We start from the raw sequence: 14,789 nt of genomic DNA on the forward strand, positions 1-14,789 counted from the left end.
GCTTGCTATGACTGAGACTCTGGAGAGCCACAGCTGGCTAGACAAATTACAGGTGCAGTTTCTTCTTAGGCAGCGAGGATATATCGCAACTTTGTGGATGAATCACTCTATTGCCAGTTATTGGCAGTTTTCACATGTCTTTGTTCCATCCAATTAATTAATTAATTAATTAATTAATTAATTAACTGACCATCTGAAGATCTCAGGGTTGTTCACAGGATAAGTCTTAAATTTAGCATTTAAATAGGCATTCAGATAGGTATTTTAATCCCATAATATATATTTAAATATGCATTTTTCCCACAATGTACACATTTTTAGCATTATTTGCTCCTAAAATGTGTATGTCAATTTATTCTGATATGTGTGGTTTCCCCCGGCCGAGAAATAAATTGCAAAATTCAGAGAAGCGCAAAATCTGAAGGATTATGTTTCAGTCTGTGTACTGGTCTCATCTCATAGATATCCCAGAATCATAAAGTTGGAAGGGATCCTGAGGATCAACTAGCCCAACCCCAAGTTCAGGAGGTGTGAATTTGGTTGGTTCACTTAAAAATGCTGCATAAAATTCTTCTCCATCCCCAACCTTACAGGTCCAACTTGTGTATCATCATCATCATCATCATAAAAGGCTGTAACCTGGTGAGAGGGCATCTACTTTGCACACAGAAGTTCCCCAGCACCTGCAGACAGGGCTGAGACAGCTTCCTATGTGATAATCACAATCATTGATGTACCAGTCTCAAATGATGCTGCTGGAAGGCTTGGAGGCAGTGTGATCAGCTCGGTCCATCAACCAATGTCCCTTCATCTGTGATTGGACTCCAGCTCCCATATTTCCAGCAAGCATGACCAATGGTCGGGGTGACGGGGGGGGGGCTGCATGTTCAGCAAACCTGAAGTACATGTTGCTAAAGGTAATGCTTGACCCGGCTCTCAGAGAGGAGGAGGAGGACTCCAACCAAGCAAGGACCACTAGTATCGCCAGCTATTCTGGGAGGCCTGGTAGTTCTGTCTAATGGGTGCTCCTCTAGAGGAGTTGCCAGCACTAAGCAGCGAGAAACAGAGAGCAAAGGAATAAAACATTCTTTTTATCACCACTCTTGACAGGCATTATATTGTGCTACAGTGTCATTTGTTTAGTTACTGCTACAGCAATTGCTTCGCAGAAATCTTGTAAGTGGCCATATGGCACCCTTGAATGAAAGCCATGGTGCTTTTCGTGAGAATCCCACACTGTCTCTGCTCAGGAGAAAGGGCCTCCAATTTTCACTCAGTGCCAGTTGCTTTGATTTGAAAGGAGAGCAGGGAATCCTTCCCTGACTGCAACTGAGGAATGAATCTGGCTTCTCCTCTCTCTCCTGATAAAAGTGTTTATATTGACTTAATGCCAGCGGAGTTAACTCAGGAGACCATTTCTTGTATTATTGAGCTAGAGGACATAGAGGTGTCTGGGGGTTTTTTGGGGAGGGGCTGCCTAGAGGAGAGGAAGATTCACAGGAAATATGTCTTTTAACATCTTTCCACATTGATGATATTGAGGTCACCCAAGGCTTTGCAGTCGGTCGCTGTCACCAATATGGCACCCAGCTCCGTCCTTCCACGTCCCCACCTGAATGCAAAATCAGCCTTCATAAGCCTGATGTTTGGGGCAGCAACTCCCATTAGCGCCAGCCAACATGGTCAATAGTCTCTCCCACAGAAAGAACACTGCTAGGGTTTTTATTTCACGTTTATATCCCACTTTCCCAGGAGCTCAAAAGACATGGTCCCCACCCTCACCACTGTTTCCTCATGACCACCCTGTGAGGAAGGTCAGGTTAAGAGACAGTGAATTCCTCACGGTCACCCGCTCTGCTTTGTGGCAGAACGGGGACTTGAATCCTGGTCTCCCAGGTCCTTGTTGAACATAGAATCATAGAGTTGGAAGAGACCACAAGGGCCATCGAGTCCAACCCCCTGCCAAGCAGGAAACACCATCAGAGCACTCCTGACATATGGTTGTCAAGCCTCTGCTTAAAGACCTCCAAAAAAGGAGACTCCACCACACTCCTGGGCAGCAAATTCCACTGTCTCTTACTGTCTCTTACAACAGCTCTTACTGTCAGGAAGTTCTTCCTAATGTTTAGGTGGAATCTTCTTTCTTGTAGTTTGGCTCCATTGCTCCGTGTCCGCTTCTCTGGAGCAGCAGAAAACAACCTTTCTCCCTCCTCTATGTGACATCCTTTTATATATTTGAACATGGCTATCATAACACCCCTTAACCTCCTCTTCTCCAGGCTAAACATGCCCACTTTAACCTTTGCGACACAATGACTCTGCACAACATCTTCATTTGGCCAGCAAATGAAAATCAGTCAGGATGAAGGTAAAGGGGGCCCCTGACCATTAGGTCCAGTCATGGCCGACTCTGGGGTCGCAGCGCTCATCTCGCTTTATTGGCCGAGGGAGCCAGCGTACAGCTTCTGGGTCATGTGGCCAGCACGACTAAGCCGCTTATGGCGAACCAGAGCAGCGCACAGAAACGCCGTTTACCTTCCCGCCAGAGCGGCACCTATTTATCTACTTGCACTTTGACGAGCTTTCGAACTGCTAGGTTGGCAGGAGCAGGGCCCGAGCAATGAGAGCTCACCCCGTCACGGAGATTCGAACCACTGACCTTCTGATTGGCAAGTCCTAGGCTCTGTGGTTTAACCCACAGCACCACCTGCGTCCCATCAGTCAAGATACTCATAGCCAGAACATAGGGACATAGGAAACTTCCTTAAACTGAGTCAGACCATTGGTCCATCTACCTCAACACTGTCTACGCTGATGGGCAGTAGCTCTTCACGATTTCAAGGGTGGGTCTCCCAGCCTTACGAAATGCTGGGGGTTGAAATTCATACATTCTGCATGCCCAGCAGGTGCTCTGCCCCTGAGCTATGGCCCTTCCTACTAAATTAAGTGATGAGTGAAGCTCAGGACTTACACAAATCTTTTTTAAAAACCTGATTACTATTTCCCACCACTTCCTTTGCTTTGTGTGTCTTTGTAAGCCTGGGGGCAGTGACACACTCCCTCCCTCGCCCCCTCACACCCTGAATAAACCAATAAACAAACAAACAAATGCTACAAAAAATAGAAAACCCTGCTTTTCAAATGTAATGGCTGTGACCTCTGAGCTGACTACCCTTGCTCATTCTAAACATGGCAGGAAAGCTGTCAATATAGAAAAGAAATTCTGTTTTACACAGGAACACACCTTTGTCCTTTTAAGGGAATGTTTCAACTTCATTCAATGAACTCCTTGCTGTTCCTCACCCATACACCTCACTCCACAAATAAAACTTACAGGGAGGCTTGTATTTAGAACTCATTCTGTGCAATCTCATTTTACAGCTTCGGTTTAACAGGCACTTCCCTCCTAAATTCCAGCCTCTCTCTCTCTCTCTCTCTCTCATTTTGAAGCACGATTTGCAGTTTTACTGCCGACATTCTCGGCTCGCCACTCCAGCCGGTCCATGCAGTAGAAACACTGAAAGGATCACGCAAAATATAATTGCCCTAATGCTTTGCATATTTATGTTGGAAACCTTTTTATGAAGTGTTACTTTGGAGGGGGGAGGGGAGGAGGGGAGAAAAGAAAGATCGGTTCATCTTTTAAAAGGAGTGATTGATTGCTGCCACTCAGCCATTTCTTCATTCTTGGCTTCCCCCCTTAGCCTCTGTAATAAGTTTTTCATGAACACCAGGCTGCTATTAAAGAACGGTATTCATCACAAGCCAAGCAAAGAGCAAGCAGACTTTGATGGGCACAATACCATATTTCAATGCACAGTGTCCTTTCTGTTAAACTTGATCGGCTACCTCATTACCAAGTAAAGGAAAAACACACAAAGCCTTTTGTAAACATTAACCATACATGTGCAGCAATGCACACACACACACCATGCAACCCACTCATCTATATACTCAAATTACTTACAGCAAAACACTCCTGTTGAAAATGCACATGTATAACTTCAAAATCCTGCACATTTGAAACTTCAAGAGAGAAATGCTTAGGTGACCCTCCGGGAGGAGTTCTATCAGTGGAGTGCTTTTGTGAAGATGTTTTCCTTCTTTTTCTACCTTAACTGAAGAGCGAAAGGTGAAGCCCCGCGGGGCACTGTTTTTATTTTATTTTATATTCTTTATCGCAAAATTTAAAAAGTACAAAATTACAAGTGCACACAATAAGATAAGACACACAAAAAAAGAAGAAACAAGAAATAGCGCCCATGTAGAAAGCAAAACAGAGCGACAAAAATAAAAAGATATTGTGTACATTACAAAAGTTAACCAGACCCACAGGGCACTGTGAATTGAAGTACCCAGGGCCAAACAAGACATAATGTAAATTTGTGAATGGAATCCACATGCATTTTTTTCCTGGTTCTGTGGTTAGCAGCCTCGGGGAAGCCTGAAGCAACCTTGGGATCAACCTGGATGATACATTTAGCATCATGTGCTCTATTCAATGAAGCCATTGCACAAACAGGGTATTGCACCTCTCTCTCTGTTCACCCTGCACACCCTTGCAACACCCAATCTGCTTTTTTTTGGGGGGGGTGAGGGTGGGGCGTTTCATTTACAAGAGCAGAAGTCATACCATTTGTACGATGGATGCAACCCTTTCTCTCCCTGCTGCAAAAATACCAAGAAAAGAAAAATCTCTCTGGAGCTGCTACTTGCATTTCAAGGCAAGCCTTCTTTGGCACTAATGGGAGCTTCCTATTAAAGGCAAAAAGCAGCTTCAGAGATGTGATTTTTCTCATGAATGTGGCAGGGAAAGAGGTGAGTCTCCATCCCTCCTGAAGCTGCTCAGGCTTCCTGGAATCTGTTTACAGAACAAAAATAAACCCTGTACATTAACTGCATCCACACAATTAGCATCATGCTACTTCCCCACCCCCAGTATGAAACTGTTTCGGCACTGGAATTTATTTGAGGCATTGCTGATGAATGCACTAAGCTCTGTCCTCACAAACCATGACCTGCAGCCAAGAACACACCTTGGTTACAGCTCATGGACCGTCTGGAGAGAGCTGGATCATCCATCAAGTTTTGGACAACACACTAAAGTTGGTTTAGAACAGAATTTTGCAGGAACAAAGAAGACTGGGGAGGAGCAAAGTGATTGCAAGCCCAAATGTTTGCACAGCCCTGGAAAGCCATAGTATGGCTTTCCATGTCATGCAGACCAGATATTTCTTGGCTTTTGAGAGGCACAGGAGCTTATATTGGTATGACGCAGAAGGTATGAACAATATGAGTGTATCATGGATGTTTTGTGAATTTTGCTCTAAATTATTCATTTTGATTTTTTAGTCTACATAGCACCCTAAACGTATTCACAAAACAGGGTCTTCTTCAGCTTCTGTTAACTTTTTGAAAATAATTGCCCAGGAACTGTACTTGATCTGCTCCTTTTCCTGCTAGGCCAAAAACCATGCTATAGGCCACAAACCAGCTGGCCCAAGTATAAACAGATAGAGAGATAAAGTTAGAATGCAGGTTCTTGCACAGACATAATAAAAAGCAGAATAGTTCTCCAGGAGTCATACCAAACTCAATGCCCAACATTTAGAGGAGCACAAAAACACATGCAACTCGTTTTAATTTTATTTCCGTTTAATATTCCGTGTTTTCCCTACACTTACAAAGTCAAAGAAAACAATTCTAATTGAATCCTGAAGCAATAGCAACTTTCTGTCCAGAGGCATTACTCTCACAAAGCATAATCTTGTTTCATTCCTGTAATTGTGTCTTACTGGGTGCCAATAAAGGGGTTGAGGAGAGATGGAAGTACTATGTGGAAAATCCATTTGCAAAACTCTTTGGGAGTTAGTGTGTCAAAGGCTTATAAATGTTGGGGTTACAGTGTTGCTTCCAGGGGCACATCTTCTGCATCACGAAAAGAAGAGAACCGAAGAAGAGCCTTGCTGCATCAGGCCAGTTGCCCATCTAGCATTTTTGCTGGCCAGGTTTAATTCAAAACCATCAAACCTCCTTTGGGGAAGGTTCTCAGGCAGGGTGGAAGGAGAAAGAACTTGCCCATGTGAAGACCACCTGGTGGAAACCCTTATACATATGGTTCTCAATTGTAAACTATATTCTGATCTCCGCCAACAATTTCTAGATCAGCTCTGTATCCCCAAATGGAAACCAGAGTCAATTTTCTATTACTGGGGAATGATCAGGAGCTCACCAAGTTAGTGGCTAAATATCTGTTTTTGGGTTTTTTGTTGTCAAAATACACTGGAGACATCTGATCTCCCTGGAGACCAAGAGATGTGACGATAGACTGCTCTGCCTCCTTTTAGCAAATGTTTTGTGGTAATTCTGTATTGCTCTGTTTTGGATGTTGCATGAGATGCCAATAAAAGGTTTGATGATGATGAATTGCCCATCTAGTCCAGCATCCTGCTCTCACAATGACCTCCCTGATGCCTTTGGGAAGCCCACAAGCAACACCTGAGCAGAAGAGCCCTCTCCCTTTCTGTGGCTTCAAGCCACTGGAAATGCCAAACAGGAGTCCTCTATCTGAAGGAGTCCTGTATTTGATGGGTTGTTGGGTTCAAATCTGGTTTAAAAAGGGGGGAGGAGAGCACCTTGAAGTCGCCCACCAACAGTTAGTGCTAGGACAGAAAGCTCAGTTGGCATACAGGTCCACCTAGTTACAGTCCTCTCAACCATGATGAGATTTTTTTTTTAAAAAAAAATTAAATTACAGCAATTATTCCTTAATCGGCACCTACTCATATAAACTGACATGCACAATTTTTTGTGAATCCATATCCTCTCCCCCCCCCCGACACCCTAAACTCTTTAGCTGCTATCCTGGGATGTGGATGACACTACTTCTATTCATTAGTGGATTTCGTAGTATTCAGATTTGCAACTAGACTGTGGGATCCTGAAGATCATGCCTGGACTACCTCAGGCGGACAAAGGAGGTTGTTGTAGATCGGAAGTGTTTGGGAGTCCCATCTGACTACTATAACAGCTTCCAGGTCATTGGTGCAACAAGATTCTTGAGAGTCTCAGAGCTGGCAGTGTGCTTTCCTTTTGGCTACCAGGAACGAGGAGACACCAGCAGGGCCTTTCTCGTTTTCAAGGGAGCTCTCCACCACCTCCTACATCAGCTTCTGCCCTCAAGCTTCTACCCTCAAGATGTCTTGGACTAGAACTCCCTTTGGCTGATGAAAATTGCAGTCCAAAACAGCCCCCCTGATCTCTTAGCTGAATCCTGGGATCCTAGGGAATTAGAAAAGGAATCCACTAATCCTCAGTGAGGCCTTTTCCTCCCTTCTCCTGCCCTTGGTTTCTTGCCTGGCATCAATGATCCTCATTCTGTAATGCTTTGAGGCTTTCGTCTCTCCTGGAGGGAAGTTATCAGCCCAGTGTATAACAACAAAACCAAAGTTTTCTTTCCGACGAGTGCATGCACTATGACATAAAAAACAGTGATTATGTCAGAGCAGGAAATTACCATTTAGATTGGCCCTAAATAGCTGGCGTTTCCTGCTGAAAGCAGGAAGGTGGCAGATCTGGTTTTAATATACTGTTTGAGAATTCGGGGTTTTTTATTGTCATCCTCAGTTATCCAAGGGATTTCTGCTTCTTGAAATGATTCCATCCAGTTAATCAAAGTTTTCCTTATGCACAGAGCTTCCTCCCAGAAATCTTATCCCTAATCGCACCGTACATCCTTTAAACCTCTTCTCAAAGCTTCCTTTTTCCATGACATTCTCCTCTATTTTTAGTCTAGTCTCTGCTTTCTCACATTTTTAGCAAAGTCCCCTTGTGTGTTTTACCGTCTCAATGAGTTCATTTTAGAGTGCATGGAAAACAGGAGGAATGGCTCATTCGGGTGTGCATGCTGTTTGAGCTCTTATCACTTGGTTACCCAGCAGTTGTGAATGACATGGACACACATTGGGGCTAGTCAGGATCCTGCCTTCTCTGTCCACCCTAAGTCCCTGCTCCTGGGGCATTCTGACATCCATATGTTGGAATCATGGTTGAGTAGGGTCCTATGTGTGCAAAACCCAATGCTCATAACTATTACCACTGCCCCTTTGGAACAGGGGAGATAATTTGCAGGCCTGGAGGGTGAAGGAGCATGCTGGGTGATGGGAAGGTTGCACACAATGGCTACCATTTTGCTTTGGGGCTCAATTCGAAGTGTTGGGTTTTGACCCATAAAATCTTACGCAGCTGTGGAACCCACATCTTCTTATTTGTATACATGCGCTCTGAAAGAATTTATTGCTTGTTTTAATTAGGTTTTAGTGTTTGCAATGTATTAGTACGTTGCTTTGAGCCAATTTTAATAACGCATTGCACAAAGGTAGAAAATGTATGCACAAGGCTTTGAAATTACTCCGTTGAAAAATTATACGACAGCACACATTGTATGCGTGTACAGTGCACATGAGCACAGAGGGAGGGAAGAGTATTGCACCCTTTCATGTATGATGGCCATTTCCCTACCTGTCCATAAGTTCAGCATACCATGTGAGTCTCTGCCATGTGCAAATGGGATGCCCACCAATCCCTGTCAATGCAGTCATGAACCCTGCCAAAACCAGGGTCTTTTGTACAGTTTATATATGCACAGGAATGTTTGCAAATGATGCAACACATCTGCAGTTTGGGGGGCAGGGGGCTCCTCCTCCCCCCTCTGTGTGCAACCCCTTTATGCACATGGAACTGCATCCCAGGACAATGGGTGATTAGCATGGATTTGTGCCCCAGCCTTAAGCGTGCATTGCTGGGCCCAACGATAGCAGCTGCCGTAGGAAAATTCTGCTATACAATAAAATGAAAGCAATGAAAAGCACCATATAATGTCTTTCCTGTAATAAAAAAAAAATGTCAGCAAACAATGTGCTCATCTATACTCTTCTGTTTACCTTTGCAACTAAAAGCTTCCTGCTCATAAACTGCTCTGCCAAGAGCTATATGTATGGTCGTGAAATTTCATATTAGCAACAGAGGGGGAAAAGCTGGCTTTCAAGAAATCTCTCTGATGTGGTCATTTCCCATTTCCAAATGCTGGGACTCGCCTACTCACTCCACCATAACATATGGAGAAGAAGTGACTCTGTGCTGTGAGATGAACTGCAGGGCTCCTTGGCAAACTAAGCCACCATCTTGTGTACAATGCATAACTTTATTGCCCATTGGAGTGGGACACCCTATATCGCGCTATGTCTCCCTCTCCCTATCCATATGTGGGCAATGACATCATCCCAAGCAATGCACTCAGATACCCCAGTGCAGCCTGTTTTGTAGCTGAGAGGTACTGAGCAGTGCTATTTTTCCAGAAAAAGAGGTGCCGGGACTCCCCATGAACTTGTTCTCTTAGAATGGCAATGGCGTCCACCTGAGAGGAGCTGGAACTGAGTTCCGGCAAGTTCCATTTGAAAATAAGCTCTGGTACTAAGTAAGCTTAGGAGCTTTACTACTGCCTTGAAGCAAGCATAGGGGAGAAATTCAATTTAGTTTGTATTTAAAGACACTTCATCCAATTCATGCTTTCCGAAACAATACGAGAACCAAAATTCGCATGTGTTCACCAGCTAATGTTTACCAAAAATGCGTATATTGGGGGAAGTGTACATAAAAACTAGCGTATTGGTGAAAATAACATACAACAATGCATCACAACATTACGGCAAGTGGCTTGGGAAAAATGTGTTTAGTAGGAGAAATTCACACTAAAACGCCGATTAATTTTTATGAGGATTAAAAAAGAAATTTGCACATGAAATGTGGAGAACTGAATCTGCGCAGTGCTAAAATTTAGCACCCCTGCCTCTCACACTCTGTTCCACATCATAGTTGCAGCGCCCCCTACAGCACTGGTGCCCAGTGTGGCTGAACCAGTCAGGCTTACCCTAAAACCACCACTGAGATGGAATATGAAGATGTAATATTAACTGCCCCATGACAAAGTGCAACAGAGAATGCCGACTTGACGTTTGGGGAATATAACAATATATTTTTGAGTGCAAGAATATGCCAAATTTCTATCCAGGAAAAGAACAGGAATCAAACATTTGGGAAACAGGGTGGTTTTTAAAAGGGCCATATAGTGACATTTTTGCAATAGCAAATGAAGCCAAGATGGGAGTATTCTAATTTTCATATTTTTCTTTCATGTCCCCCAAGTGTTCCACTACTTGACGGGACAGCAAAACAGACCCTTGAGCTGGCATGACTCAGCAGAATTCCAGCTTGCATCAGTGAGGATACGGCCAGCCCTTATGTTGCACCTTGTTATTCTCTGCACATGTAACAAAGTGTTTGGGGATTTGCGTTCCTCATAGGTAGATCACCAGCATTCTACTTCTGGGACCAAAGTTGTTTATCAGGATTTGGGGATAAAACCTGGATGGGATCCAAATTCATTACTGCAGCCTGTTTTTGCAGTTGAAACATGCTAAGCCTAAATGTTAACCAAATACGCTGAAGGAGGATTTTTACAGCTGCCCAAGGACACAGTAAGCTCTCACACTGGCTTTACAGCTGCATCCCCCCGTGCCCCCAATCCCTATTCCACAGCTACCTTGTGTTTCAGAGTAATCCCAGGGACAAAGAAACAGGCATGACAGAAACACTTTTAGACACAGGTGTGCCTGACCAGCCTAAAGCCCCTACCTCCCATTGCATTCTGGGAATTTAAGAATAACAAAAGTAGAGTTCTTTGGAAACTAGTGCTAAACAGCCAGTGTAATTTCCACACCCATTCTAGGAAATATTATACTGGGAATATTATTATGTGCTCCTCCTTTCTCTTTCCAGCTTCATCCCTTAGGTCTTTGTTGTTTTTTTAATGCCTGTATCTGGGGACAAATGGGTTAGCAACATGGATTGTTTAACAGTCCTTACTCAGAGTCACTGTCAACAATTCAGGGTGCATTCTGACATGGGGATTATTTCATTTGTTTTCCTGGTTGTAATATCAAGGCTCTATCAAGTGGGAGAAGGTGATCAGGGGCAATCATGTCAACAACCCAGGCCATCTATCTACCACAGATAAGTCAGGGATTCAACAGGAGTACCAGTCATATAACCAATAGGGCCACTTCAAGGTCCTGGTTTTGGCCTGTAAAGCTTTTTTTTTTTTTTTGCCATTCAGGACCACAATGGATCATTCAAACTATGTATTTGTAAAAACCCAAGTCCACAGAGATGCAAAGGAACAACAAAAAGCGATTTTACGTCATCCTTTCTACTGTTTTATTCTTTCACAGACAACACCATTCTCTTTTCAAAGGCCTTCTGTGAAATAAGGGGATCTAGAAACTTTTTTTTTAATGCAAGTAGAACCAAACTCAAACTTTATTCTTCCCATTTCCTTCTCATTTTGTTCCCCTCCCGTGCATTCTTCTCTTTGGAATCAGGACTAATTGGTAATTGGCATACAGAACAAGACGTTTGGCCTAAGGGCTATTTACATTTATGAAAACCATTTGTTCTCGTGTGTCCCATTGTTATGAATACTCTTAATAGAATTTAGCGGAAGAGAGAAATGGAGGGGCCAGACGCTGTCACCATATCTTGTGTTACAAGGTTGTCACTTATTTCAGCAAAGAAACGAATGCAGGAAAAATCACCTGAGTTGAAAAGCACAACATGTTGTCTGAAATCAGTCTTCGGACAGTTGCCATTGTCCTCAAGGGAGCACTCTCAAGCAATCCAACTTTTGTTGGATGGAAATCAGTATGCAGGCAGAAGGGAGGGAGCCAGAAAGGGGGTCAGCCAAGCCAAATGACAGATGAGGGTCACTTCTCCTGGGGCTGCTTTTAACCGTTGGGACAGTGGAAGATTTGATTTCAAAAATACTGTGACTTATACAGGAAGTGGAGCCATGAGTAAGCCAGGGCCCTGTAATGGGAATGAGGGGCATTTGACCATGAGTTTGAGTTTTGAGAAGTCTGTCCTTGGCAAGACTCATTAATTGGAGGAGGTGGGAGGAGAAAGAGGGAGTAAGAATATGGTTGGAGGCTATCCATAAAGCTCTTTCCTTATGGAGGAAGTGATAGATGCAAAACAAATGGGAATGGGGATGTGGTTCTGCCTCCCTCAGCCTGAAGAAACCTGGAGCAAACTGGATGCACAAATCCTGCAGCTTTACATAGTGCACTGAGGGGGATGAGTTTGACAACCTGGTTAGCTATATAATCTAAGCATTCACACGTTGTAGAAACGATGAAGTTGAATTTAGCTGCAGGTTGTGTGTGGCTTAAAAAAATGATCTGGAAACAACTAATTTCTAGATTGTACCCTCCCTCGAACCCTATGTATGTGTTTGAAACTGTGGCTGTGTACACACTAGACCTTTAATGTTTGTTCTAGGTGCATTTTCTCCTAAAAGAAATTAGAACGAAGCTGGGATACCACCCCAAATTCTGTCCCTTTACACTTGCGATTTGATGGGTCAGTGGACTGCAAATGCATTTTTAGCACAGAATATGAGCACTGGGTAGGGACGCGGGTGGCGCTGTGGGTAAAAGCCTCAGCGCCTAGGACTTGCCGATCGAAAGGTCGGCGGCTTGAATCCCCGCGGCGGGGTGCGCTCCCGTTGCTTGGTCCCAGCGCCTGCCAACCTAGCAGTTCGAAAGCACCCTCAGGTGCAAGTAGATAAATAGGGACCGCTTACTAGCAGGAAGGTAAACGGTGTTCCGTGTGCTGCGCTGGCTCACCAGATGCAGCTTGTCACGCTGGCCACGTGACCCGGAAGTGTCTGCGGACAGCGCTGGCTCCCGGCCTATAGAGTGAGATGAGCGCACAACCCTAGAGTCTGTCAAGACTGACCCGTACAGGCAGGGGTACCTTTACCTTTACGTTATGAGCACTGGGCTTCCACTAGATTCTGCTAGATTTCCAGAAGGGGCTTTTACTTAATGTGAAAGCTTGAATATGATGTGAAAATGAACCGTTAGGGAAACGATGAGCAAATTGAACGAACCACCATGTGACTGCAGCCGTACTTAGGTTCACATTCAAATGTGAACTGAATGGGACCTCTTCCTCACCCCAAACAGGGCTACCTACCCACACACACACACACACACACAACTTGCACAGAAGATCAGGTTAGGTCAGCTTTTTCTTGGTCCATTGGTAAAACTAGTCCATGATCCCAGCAGCTTGAGCCTTGTAGCTACTTTGAAAGAGTGCCAAAGCAGTGCTTTAACCACAAGCCAATCCCTGTGGCAGCTGAGATCTATTGTTTGCCTTTCCAGACTTTGAAAGAATTCAAAAACCTGAAATGTTTTCACAAATCAGGTTTCTATTTCTTTTATTTTCAGATCCTGTTCAGGTAATTTAATTTCACGTCACACTAACAGTTTCTGTCCAAGCTATCAAGACAATGCTTCTTTCCCCCCTCTGCTAATGAACATCAGGTGCGCAAGTCTTTTATTCCGTCTCAAATTAAGACTTGTCCTTTTGAATTTTTTTTTAAAGAGTCCAAGGTCTAAGGTCTGTTTCTTTTCTCAATTTTTGTTCTCTAGCGCTGTCTGTGGTTCACTTTTATCAAGAACAATATTTGATGTGACATTCTTGGACATGCTGGGAAGGGCCTTTGAGCATACATTTCGTTTTCTGCGCCAAAAACATTTCTCAAATCTTTATTTTGTGGAAAAACACAAACAAACAAACCCACAAGGACGAAAACAACTAATTTCTTGGTTGGAAATATGCTTCTGCATATCTAAGAAAGCAAATGGATGTGGACCAAGATTTAGAAAGATGCTTGGATCCATATCCCTCAAACAAAAATGGATGTTGCCCCTGGCATTATCAAGATCAGAATGTTAGCTTTGGCGTGACTATAGAACACTGACTATCTAGACAGGAATACAGGAATGTAGGAAGCTGCTTTATACTGAGTCAGAAAATTGGTCCATCTAGCTCAGAATTGTCTGCACTGAATGGGAACAGCTTCCTGAAACTTCAGGCAAGGGTCCTCCTTAGAGATGCTGAGGACTGAAGCTGAGACCTTCTGCATGCAAAGCACAGACTCTATCACTGAGCTATGGCCCTTACCTTTCTGTTGTATACAAATTCAGAGCAGCTAATTGGCTTATTTCCCCCCTGTGCACCAACTGTCCCTCAACTTATTTTGATGTTCCACCATTTCTTTTTCCTATATCTACTTTATCTGAACTTTTAAGTTGCATGCAAACTTCACAAAGCCAAACGGCAGCACCTTGTCACTGCACACGCGCACTCACAGGCTGAGATGGGAATCATTAGCATTGTTATTTTAGCAATTCTCACAGTGAGGGAACACAATTTAAATTTTAGGGTGGGTCCTTGAGAAGTGTTGACTGCCATCTATTTTGCCACCACATGCAGAGCTAGCCCTTCAGCAGCCAACATTTTTGTGATTTCCAGATACTGCACGTGCAGAATCCTTCTGGAGACTTTCCCCTTCTTTTACAAGAAATGGTAAGACTTTGCATCTTCTCTTAAAGGAATTTGAAGGAAAATGTTAGCAGGTCGGGTAGAGATTTGAATCCCATTTTGAGTCCAGTTGAGCCAGGTTACTCTTCAAGGAGGAAGCTCACATTTCCAAACACATCCCCATATATATTTATATATAATACTTGCTCTATTCCTATCAAATACTTGCTCTCTGGAGGGAGAGAGACTGATTCCAGGCACTCTATTTATCCCATGCTACTAAATTTGATAGTGTTCAATGCAAGAGAAAGAAGAATACACTCAGTTCACAGCACCAGGCT

The 14,789-nt window shown here is 43.7% G+C and overlaps 1 protein-coding gene across 6 annotated transcripts in view; it reads right to left on the reverse strand.

Annotated features, from left to right (window-relative positions):
- TSHZ2 (teashirt zinc finger homeobox 2) overlaps window positions 1–14,789 on the reverse strand; it is a 334,352-nt gene that overhangs the window by 234,824 nt on the left and 84,739 nt on the right. The gene's annotated exons all lie outside the window — the stretch shown is intronic.

Source organism: Podarcis liolepis (assembly GCF_965112155.1).
Source record: "Podarcis liolepis genome assembly, chromosome: 6".
Taxonomy (NCBI): Eukaryota; Metazoa; Chordata; class Lepidosauria; order Squamata; family Lacertidae; genus Podarcis; species Podarcis liolepis.